Source organism: Tamandua tetradactyla, chromosome 14 (assembly GCF_023851605.1).
Source record: "Tamandua tetradactyla isolate mTamTet1 chromosome 14, mTamTet1.pri, whole genome shotgun sequence".
In the NCBI taxonomy this organism is placed as follows: domain Eukaryota; kingdom Metazoa; phylum Chordata; class Mammalia; order Pilosa; family Myrmecophagidae; genus Tamandua; species Tamandua tetradactyla.
This window is the reverse complement of record NC_135340.1, coordinates 17,592,023-17,603,192: the sequence shown is the minus strand read 5'-3', so window position 1 is coordinate 17,603,192 and position 11,170 is coordinate 17,592,023. Positions and strand designations below refer to the sequence as shown.

At 44.6% G+C, this 11,170-nt stretch overlaps 1 pseudogene; it reads left to right on the top strand.

Moving 5' to 3' along the window:
• The first annotated feature begins 2,134 nt into the window (after positions 1-2,134).
• On the top strand, positions 2,135-10,741 carry LOC143655253 (breast cancer anti-estrogen resistance protein 3 pseudogene; annotated as a pseudogene).
• Positions 10,742-11,170: the final 429 nt, after the last annotated feature.

Genomic DNA, 11,170 nt, shown 5'->3' with positions numbered 1-11,170 from the left:
ATTGCCGGCGTCTGCGGCAGGCAGTGGAGTCCAGGGCAGTTTAAGGGATGATGGTTTGGAAACCTCTCTCAGTCTCTGAAGAATCCCTGGAAATTCTCCAGCCTGTATTTACATTCAGTGAGCTTCCAGCCCTTTTACTCAGTCATTGCCAGTTTCTCCTTTTCTGATCTGGCTTTTTGTACAATGAACAGTTTTTATTTGCTCTCCCCCCACTCCCCACCCCCAAGCTCAGAGTTTTGCTCAAGAACCTCGCCACTGGGGTGGGCTGGTAAGAGGGTTGGCTCAAAAGTCACTTGACCACTCTAGGATCAAGGAAGAGTCTGGAAAGTGGCGTTTGAAATGGATTCCTTTTAGAGAAGCTTTGAAGGTTGGGCCTGGCCTGAGGCCCTGGGATTCCTGGTGTGGTCAAGCCTATGGTAAAAAATACAGTTTTTTCCCCTTAATGAAAAGAGCTTTTCAATTGTTATCATTTTTGTTCTACAAAACTTTTACAAATTGAAATCCATATCCTCGTTTAACCGATGAGCAAACTTGGGTCTGTGCAGGTTAAGCCAAAGGACAGACTCTGTGGCTCTTCTATTTTCCTCAACTCATGTCTTATTTGCCCAAGGTAAGCCATGGGATTGTTTGGATTGCAGGTAGGCTCTAGAGTGGAATAAGTGGACACAAAGCTGGGCCTACCCTGGGTTTATTATACTAGGGCATAGGTAGGCCTGTATTTTAACAGAGTTCTATGCACCTTTGATCAGAATAATCATAGGTGGCTGAATTATCACAGAGATAGTTTGTTTTAATTTCTATAGGTTTATTTGGTAATGAGATTTGTTTGAGGGTAGATCAAGATGTGGGAAGGCAAAAGTATAGCATTACAGTGTTTTTCATTATGTTTACTTCTTTCATATTGGAAGCAAAACAGTCTGTGGTCTTCATTTCCTCCAGCACGTTGGCATTAGGAGATCCCTAGTGTCCCCTTGCCAAGAAGTTTGCAAGTTTGCCCCCTTAGCTTCTGGGCCTCTCTGATTAAAAGCAATAGACAGGGGGCGGGGGGGGGGGGCACAGGTGGTTCAGTAGTAGAATGCTCACCTTCTTTCATGCAGGAGACACAGGTTAGATTCCCGGACCATGCACACACACCCTCCCCCACAGCAATAGTCAGCCAAATGGCATGTGTATTATTTGATGCACTGCAAAGAAAAAATAATACACATTTCACTGAAGTTGGCTTCTATAAGCTGTGTGTTTGAACAACTAATCTTTTTCATAGAGAGAAAACTGTATTTCTTACCATTATGGACCTTAACAATTCAAATCCATTTGTTCAGTATTGTAGATGCATGACTTTACATGAAATGGATTTTTTTCTTTAAAGTCTGCACTGTGGGATACACAATGAAGACAGTCTTAAATGCTTCTCAGACTTAATTAGTGGAACATTACAGATACATGAGAAATCCCCTTGTGATAGGGTTCTCTATTATGCTGTCATGCTTGATACGGTTTCTGTACTTTAGAGTTTCTGTGCTAACGTATAAGGTGGCTCAGGGAATTAGTGGAAATCTCGAACATTTGCATAGAGACATAGGCACAGTATAACTAATGGATCCGGTTTGTTTTAAACTATTGTCACTTTTGTTTCCTGTTTTGTAAAATCCAAAAAGTAATTTGATGGATAGAACTCAGGGAGTCCATAGGGCATAAGGACAAATCATTCCTATCTCTGTCTCACAGAGTTTTTAACAGTCGTATGGGACTCATATAAGCTAAAAATTCTTGTATAATCTTAGAAATTATGATGTCAAAAACAACAGCACAATCAGTTCAGTTTATTTCATTAAGTTACTGGGCAGTATAGGTTGTAGAAGAATTCTGGCTTTGGCGGTGGAAAGATCTAAATTTAAGGTGTGGATGACCCCTTCCATTTATGAGATCCTGGACAAGCTTGATTAAAAAAAAAAATTTAACCTATCGACAAACCTGTGGGGAGCAGCCTGAGGTATGGGTTTCTCTCCCTCACCCCACTCCGCCGCGCTCCCGCAGAGCCTTGGAAAGGGGCCCCAGCTTCCCGGGGTCTGCGGTGACTTCCTTGGACCGAACTGAAACGGCCTTTGGATTCTGCAGCAGCAGCTGCAAGAGGCAAGAGTTGGAAACCACGGCTGCGGGAAGGTTCGCAAGCCTTCCCAGAAACGTGGCGGTGAAGCACCAGCTCCCCTCGGCCTCGTCCATGGACCTTCCGAGCGGCAAGTCACCTGTCGTTGAACATCGTACAGATGCCCATCCAAACGCCTCTGTGCGTGGCACCCTCCCACGGAAGGAAACAGGCTCCTCCCACAAGGTCCTGTGATAACTTCCGGCACCCAGGCATCCTCCCTCACTCCACATCCCCACGGCAGGACTCGCCTCCGACGCAGGACGGCATCCAGGCGAGCCCACTGCAAGGCTGGAAAGGCGAAACCTTCACCTCCAGGGAGCAGCATCTTCTGGACCCAACCCAGGAATATGGGACGTTCTCCAAGGAGAGGTGCGTTATGGACAGAACCCCGGAGAGGCTGAAGAAAGAGCTGGAAGAGGAGCTGCTGCTGGGCAGTGGGGACCCGCGCAGCCACGCCTGGTGCCACGGCTGCGTCCCCTGACAGGTGTCCGAAAACCTCGTGCAACGGGGTGGGGACCTCCTGGTGTGCGACTCTCAGTCCAGCCCCGGTACCTTTGTTCTGAACTGTCAGTGGAAGAACCTGGCGTAGCACTTCAAGATCATCTGGAAGCATGCAGTAGCAGTTCGAGATGGGGAGAGCTTCCACTCCATCCCCGGCCCCGTGCGTTGCTCGGTGGGCCACCGCTGGCCTATCTCCCCGTAGAGCCGAGCCGGTCGACAGGACGGTGCCCCTGCAGTGCCTGGAGGAGGGCTACAGCACCTTCCCAAGCCGGACCAGCGAGGAAAGGCCCGAGGCGGCCAAGAGGCTGAGCTTCAGCCTGGGCAGCAGGCAGGCCCCAAGAGCAGAGCTTGTCCAGGAGGAGCCTCCTCAGAAATAAAGAGAAGAATGGTAACCAGCCAGCTTGCCTGGATCACATGCAGGACCCAAGAGCCTTATCCCTCAAAGCCCACCAGTCGGAGAGTTACCTGCCAGTTGGCAGTAAGGTGTACCCTCAGTCCCCAGGTGTGGATCCAGGCCCCTGCCCAAACTCACCCATGTTCAGGATGGGCAGTGAACCCAACCAGCAGCCCGGCAGTGGTTAGGAGGGTCTCCTCGGACACTAGGGTGGGGGAGGTGTTGAGCCAGCTGTGCCCTGAGCCACCCCTCAAGCCGTGCAAGGTCCCCTTCCTCAAGGATCTCCGTCCACTTGGCTCAACTTGGAGGTCAACTACTGTGAACTGAACCCAGCCTTCGCTGGGGACTGTGACAGAGGAGCCAGGCCACCCTTATGTCCCTAGGGCAGCTATGTGGACCTGATAGCAAAGCAGAACAGGGCCCCTAGTCCCCAGAACTCTGGCACCAACTACTTGACCCTTGATGACCATGATGGGAGAAGGCCTTGGGGACCTCCAGCCATTGCAGATAGTCAAGGGACAGGAGGACAAGGACGAGTTTGTGGTGCCCCTCCTGGAGACCGTCTCTTCTTTCAGGCCCAGTGACTTTGAGCCAAAGCCCCTTTCTCCTGAGGACAAGCCCTTGGAAACAGCAATGCTGAAACGTGCACAAGAACTATTGACCAGCAGCTCTCCCAGGGTCATCATGCAGCACATGCTGAGGATGGACTGCGAGGTTGCTAGGATACTGGACATCTCAGAAGAGATGAGGGGGAACATGAGCAGGAGCTCGGGCCTGGAACTCATTCCCTTGTCTTTTGGACATCAGCTGCACCTGGACATAATCGGAAGCCACAGTACAATGGCGGTTGGCATAGCAGTGGACATTCTGGGCTGCACGGGCACTCTGGAGGACCGAGCAGCCACTCTCAGTAGGATTGTCCTGGTGGCCGTGGAACTGAAAGACTCCATCGGGGTCCTCTGTTCTTTCTCAGCCATCCTGAAGGCCTTGGAAATGCTGCAGATCACAAGGTTAGAAAAAATCTGGACTGCCCCGCAGCACCGGTGCACCCACACGGCCATCCTCCATGAGAAGCAGCTGGAGCCCTTCGGCAAAATCCTGCACAAAGGTGGAGAGTCCGCGTGTATTCCCCTAAGCAATGGATCAGCCCCACTGCTGATGCCTCTTGTGACCTTCATGGAGTGCCAGGCTGTTACTTTTGAAGGAACTGACATGTGGGAAAAAATGACCAAAGCTGTGAGATCATGTTGAACCATCTGACAACACCCGACTCATGGTGGAGGCCATATTCACCTGCCGGATGAATGCTGACAGGATCCTGGAAGATTTTCAACCCGATGATGCAATGAGTGAAATCTTCAAGACTGAATTTCAAATGCAATTGTTATGGGGCAGCAAAGGTGCACAAAACAATCAGACAGAGAGATATGAGAAATTCAACCAGATTTTAACTGCCCTCTTGCGTAGATTGGAACCTCCACCTATAAAAGCAGGCAGAGCTTTTCTAATTTTTCCTTATTTCAAGCTTCTCCAGTTCCTTTGGAAAAGATCATCATTTGATAAATCAGATGTGCATCTGACAATATACAAACTTTTAGAATCCACAACTTGTAAATGGCACAAAGCACACTTATTTGTGAATTGTTTACAATTACTACTGATTTTAAGTGAATGGTAACTTATTGTTCAGGTAACTATTGCTAATGTTGATCAGTATATTTTTAAAATGAAAAAATATTTTTAACCTCTCTTAACTTCTGTTTCCTCATCCGGGGATGACAGTGTGCCCATCTGAGAAGGTGGCTGTGAGAATTAAATGGAACAATGTGGATAAAGCAAGTAGCATAGTCCCCGGAATATGGAAAATGTTCAACAAATGTAATTTTGCTCCTCTTGGCCTCTTTATGTGCTGAACTGGGACCTGATGGAAGAGGACCTTCACTGTAAATTAGTTTGTGCCATTCTTTTCAATTAGGAGTTTGCCTGCCTGAAGAGAAAAGATGTGACAGATTTATCAAGCCATGCTCTCAGGGAACGAGAGCTCCTTAGGAGCCATGAGATGCGATGGAGAACGCCTTGCCTGGGGGTCAGAAGACATGGTTTCCAGTCCAGAGTTCCAGAATTAACTGTGTGGGATTTTATACTCTCTGGACCTAGTTCCTCTTTTCTCAAGTGCTTGACATTTAGAAGATATTTGTAAATATTTGTTGTCTAGGTTAAGGAATTAATCTGTAAAATGAAGTGATGGGATTGAATGATCCAGTTCAAATCTTCTTTTTGGGGATCCCATTGCTAATGGAGAAAAGTCTTCAATGAGTGGGTATTTGCTCTATGTCTGCCACGTGGAGCTTTCTGTGGGGCACTTCCAATTCAATTGACATAGGCACCCTGATTTGTTGTGTTTATGGGAAGGCCACCTCAGGGGGATAAAGATGTCAGAAGATGCTAAAAAAGGAACTAGGTACATTGACAATCATCCCTACCCTTGACTATCCCCAGTCGGGGCACAGGACTGCTATAACTCCTTGGTATTCTCTTTAGCTAAGTGCTATCAAACTCTAGTCTACCTTTTATGTCTATTTCAATCCTTTGTTAATTCCTTTTTTATTTCCTCTTCAAGATTGCCCTTGATATTTTAACCCAGTTTCACAAAAGATTTTCAACGAGGGCAAGTGCAAAGGGAGGTGCATGATTTAACCTCATTATAAACTCTTAGGGATGCCTCTCAGCCCTTAATAATTTTGGAAATTATTGCACTACTTTCTTTCTACTCTTTTAGGGTTGGGCATAACAGTTGTTCATTCATGTGAAGCTGCCCTTTGCCCTTATGCTCAAGAGCAATTCAAGATGTGCTTCTTACTCTTCTAGGATATCAGGGGTACCAGGGTACATGAAGTCGCCAAGATCATTCATAAAGCCTGAGCTTCCTTGTTCTTCAAGTCTGGGGTGAAGATCACGAAGAGAGAGTCATTCAATGATGTAGGACATGAGGGAGGGGAAATAAAAGAAACCAGATGGTGAAAAATGAACTTTGGGCTGAGTCTGGTGAGGTCAATGTTTAGGAAATAGAGTTGTAGAGATATAATATAGCATTTAATGCCTTCTCATGTATCAGACACTGTATCACTTAATCTTCATAATACCCCATTAGGTAAGTACTGCTTTTATCCTTTTCTTAAAGAAACTGAGGCACAGAGAGATTAAGTATTTTGTCCAGGGGCACACGGCAAGTATCAGAAGTGGGATTTAAACTCAGGAAGTCATGCAGCAGATCCTGTGCTTTATCACACACATGAATGTCATAGTGCTAACCTGTTTTGTCTCTAGGTCTCTTTCAATGCAGGCAACATGGGACCGAGTCTTCCAAGGGTCCTGAATCATGAGCAATGCCTTGAATTACACAGGAATATACAGTTCTCCTCCACCCAAAAATAGACCCAGCAAGGGCAGGAACTCCTATACCCACTTCTGAACCCCAAGTGTCCTGGACTGCCACCCTATATTTCCATTAGGGATGGACTTGCCTTCCTAGGGTCACAGTGCAATGATTAAAGACAAAACACCCTCAACCATTCCACACTCATGCCCAACCACTTTCAGCTATAGCCACTTTCAGCTATAGCCATCACCATTCTATCCTGTTCAACTGCATTCCAATAATTTTCTTTGTTTTGGAGGGTGCTTTTAAAAGTCTCCCTCAAATCCATCTGTTCTCTGCTCTCAGATCCTGCCAGAAAATACCATAATCAGTAAAAATTATGTCTAAGTCCTCGTTCTGAGTTTGCATTCAGGAACAGCAGTATGACTTGTGCTTGTCCTTGCCATATGCACACATGAAGGCCACTTCTGAGTCTGGGCCTTTAGACACTGGGCCCGTGCCCTTCCACATGCCCACTTTTCCCTCCTGAGAGCTGGAGCACAAAGGTGTCTGTGATCCAGCTTTGATGAAGCAGGTAGGGGCAGCAGTCTGCAGTCTTGCAACTTGGAGTGTGATCCACAGGCCAGCAGCCTTGCATTAGCTGGGAGCTCATGAGAAATGCAGACTCTCAGGTCCCATCCAATTCCTATAAATCAGAATCTGATTTTTTTTAAACAAAATTTCCAGATGATTCACATGCACATTAATATCTGATGAACCAATAGCATGGAGAAATCCTAATTTCCTGAGTGACCACATGGATCATGGATGTCCTCATGGGGACTGTTATGCAAGAGAGATTTAGGCATCTATGATAAGCCAACATAATTTGGGGTCTTTTGGTTACAATGCTTAGCCCTTATTTTAAATAATATTGATGAGGGAAGTGAGAGTAAGAAACAGTATTATCAGGGCCCTATCGGGAATTGGGGTTCAACTCAGATGTTTCTAATAAAGATATTTTAGTCAAGGCAGATATAGGCCAGTTAAGGAGAAAGTGCTAGTGTAGGTCCCTTTTTAAAGAAACCTGGCAGTAAAGGAAAGGAAACCATCTGGCAGCTAAAAGGAGACTGGAGATCAAGAACCTAAATATATTCATAAACTGAGGAGAAAGAGCCTGTGAAATGGAAAAGGTTGAGACTAAAGGAGTGGTGATTGGTGGGGTCTGAAGGGAGGAGGAAAGGACATAATAAAAGCATGGTTCAAGGGGAAAGGGATGTTGTCTTTTCTAAGGTAGGAAAGAGGTAGAGAGGTGTGCGAATTGTGGTCAGTCTATGACGTGTGGGTAACGAGGCTTGAGGGAGCTCACACATTCACTCAAAGTAGGAGTTGAGGTCTTGTGCTGAGACAGCAGGGGCCATTTCCCATACTATTTGAAGAGATCTTGCACGAATTAGCTGGGGGATAATGGTGAATTGAAGTAGGGGAAGGCTGTGTGTAGTTTGAAAAATCTCTGTGGCTTTAAATCTCCCCCCTTGGCTCCTGAGCACGGGATGGTCCAACTAGAGAACTACTGTGGTAGGAACTAATGGTTTCTGATGAGTAATCTCTTACATTAGATATAGTTTAGTAGAGAATTTACTCGGAGTAAAATCTGGACAATGAGATCATATCCTGAACTCCCACGAAACATTTGAGACACTAAAATTTCAGTGTCATTCTTTGTCCATCAGCAGAAGTTACACCCTGGGCCCAAGGCTTGAGCCCATGCGCTTACCTAGTTGCTTTAGGAGAATAAGTTCATGTCCAACATACAAGCAGCCACTCCAGCCTTACTCATTTAAGCCCCCGTTCAGAATTCTTATGTGAGAGAATTGTTTGGAGGGTGTTAGTGACCAGAGTTGGCTGCCAACAATACTTCATTTTATGGGCCAGACAGCTTGGAAAGGGGGAGACCTGCCCTGGGGGCTTCAAGTTGTGTGCCACCTTGCATCAGTGGACTTCGGCCAGGAATGGTTGGGTCCCTAGGATGTTGCCATTTTCAGTGTTAGCCAACTTTGCTGACTGAACCATCAGGCCAGCTGGTGGCTTCTCTTTGACTGGTGTTCAAGAACGGGATTTCTTCCATAGAAACAATGGATTTTTTCATCCATTTATTTCAAGGGATCTGGGGTCCCTTTTCCAGTGCTAAATTATTTGTCCAGCTTAAAAAAGTAAATGCACAAGGACATAATAAATTATCAGTCTCTCTGTAATTTCTGACTCTAAAGTCTATAGGGTATAAACGTTCTGTTTATATTTGGTATGATGGGGTATCATGTTGTATATAGGCAGGAAATGATTTTAGAAGTATGGTTTAATGTTTGCACAAATTTCACATAAGGATAGATTTATATTAACATAAAATGATATAATGCATGAATTATTAGACATTTAGTCAAATGCTTTTTGATCTAAATACACGAAATACTTTTATATAAATTCCTGGTCTTTTTCTTAACCTTAGGGACAAAATAATGGGGTCCTCCCTCTTGGGAAAATTACCTTGTTCCTTTTCCTGTTTGTTTTTTTTTTTTTTTAACAGAAAAGATAACTCCATTATCTAATTTCATTAAATACAAAGAGGCAGATTAAAACTTTGTTAATGAAATAATCCATTTATTTTAAGTTTTTCATGTGTTCTGACTAAGGAGTACATTTAATTTAATTATAAGAACAAATGTATTTTCTAGTTATAGGCAAATGTGTCTCAAATTAGTATGCGTGGAAGGAGTGTTCATAGGTGTTGTTAAGGGGGAAGAACAAGTTATAAAATAATATGTATAGTATGATTCCCACATGCATAAAACACAAAATCAATATATTATATGTAAATACACAGAGATGCATATTAAGGTAGGGGTGTAAAAAATAATTGGAGGAAGGGTAGTATAACAGTGGCTCAGTGGCAAGATTCTCGCCTGCCATGCCAGAGACCCGGTTTTGATTCCCGGAGCCTGCCCATGCCAAAAAACAAACAAAATAAAGATAATTGGAAGGAATTCTGGGATTTTTATTGCATTTTCAATTTACTCTTTTTTCCATCTACAGTTTTCCTGGATGGCAGCTCTTCTCATGGGTGGACAGAAGGGAGTAGGTTCTTAGCAGAAAGAAACATGATGCTTCTCTTATGAGGCTGATACCTGACGCCTCCTGGTTATATTCAAGTGTTAAGAGTTGTTACCTCATTTTCTAGGGAGTATATAATAATGCAAAATTGGACACCTGAAATAATTGAGTTCTAATTCTTCCCTAAAACTAAAAAAATGTAAATGATGTATGCCCATTTATACCCTGTTGTTACAGTGTCATTAGTAGATATTTGAGGTCTGGGCAAACATTAGAAAAAAATTATTCCAAATAAAGAGAATTTCCAAATGCTGAATACAGACAATAATTTGTTAACTTAGGGAAACTATATTTCAGGACAAACAAATCACAATAACTGCATAAATGGGTATTCTAAAGAGAAGATAGTTTGGAAAAATAAAAATGGAGAACGCCCAAAGAAGAAATGAACACACAGCACCTATTGCCACTGCATGTCTCTGGTCCGTCTTACACCCGTAGCAAACATGCATGTTTTAGAGTTTAACAAGTTGTTACACAAGAGATGTCAAGTGCTAAACAGATTCAGCTTTATTATAGCAAAGGCATTTTACTGCAGCCTTAGGAGGCGCTGTACTATGATTTCTGAAGGTTTAAAAACACACCTACGATTTAAAATAGGCCCCGAGGGAAATTTGTGGTGAGCTATCAAACCCCAGGCAATTTATTGGCAGAATTAAAATCTGGCTAATTTCCTTAGTGCTGCTGTGGCCAGCACTCTCATTAACTGCACTGGTTGCTGATGGAAAATACGCCTTTCAGTGCAGGGCACTTTGATGAAGTGGAGTTAGCCTTCTGCAAAGTGCCTGGAAGATTGGTTTGGAGTATCCTGAAGTGGTTTCGGGGTCCCCGGAGACCCACAGGCATGGTACAGTGACTCCTGTCAGGTGCTCCTTTGGCCTCAGTGGAAGGTTCTGATGTGAAACTCTGTGCTAATGCCAGGCCCGGTTGCCAAGACAGCTTGTGTGTGTTATTGTGTGGGAAGAAAAGGCTCCACGCCACAGCTCACCCCACGTTACCGGGAGAGGAGTGCGAAGGGGAGGGTGTGAGTAAGAAGGTGCAAAGGCTGGAAATGCGTCTGGAAGAGGCTCTAGTCGCAGTCGCTTCCTGGGCAGAAAAAGCTGTAGTCAAGGATACTTGCAAGCCAGGGCGCATGCAATTCATTGAGTTCAGGCATCGTGATGGAGTGTAAAGAAGTGGGAAGAATAAAAGACGAGGTAAAGATGCCGGGGTTTGCTGTAGGAAGCTGGGGGAAGGGGGAGAGGACGTGTTTAAGGTGGTGTTTCATTTGTTAATGCTGTTGGAAGTACAATATACTAGAAATGGGTTGGCTTTTATAAAGGGAATTTATTAAGTTACACAATTACATCTCTAAGACCATAAAAGCATCGAAGCTAAGGCATCCAGAGAAAGATACCTTGACTCAAGAAAGGGCCAACTACCTTTGGGGTTTCTCTGTCATTTGGGAAAGCATGTAGAGGACATCTGCTAGCTTTCTCTCCTGGTTTCTCAAATGGTTTCCCTGGGGGCATTTTCTTTCTGCATCTCCAAAGGTCTCGTCTGGGACAGCTCGGAAGTTTTTTCCAAGATGGTTCCCTCTTAAAAGATTCTAGAAAGTAAC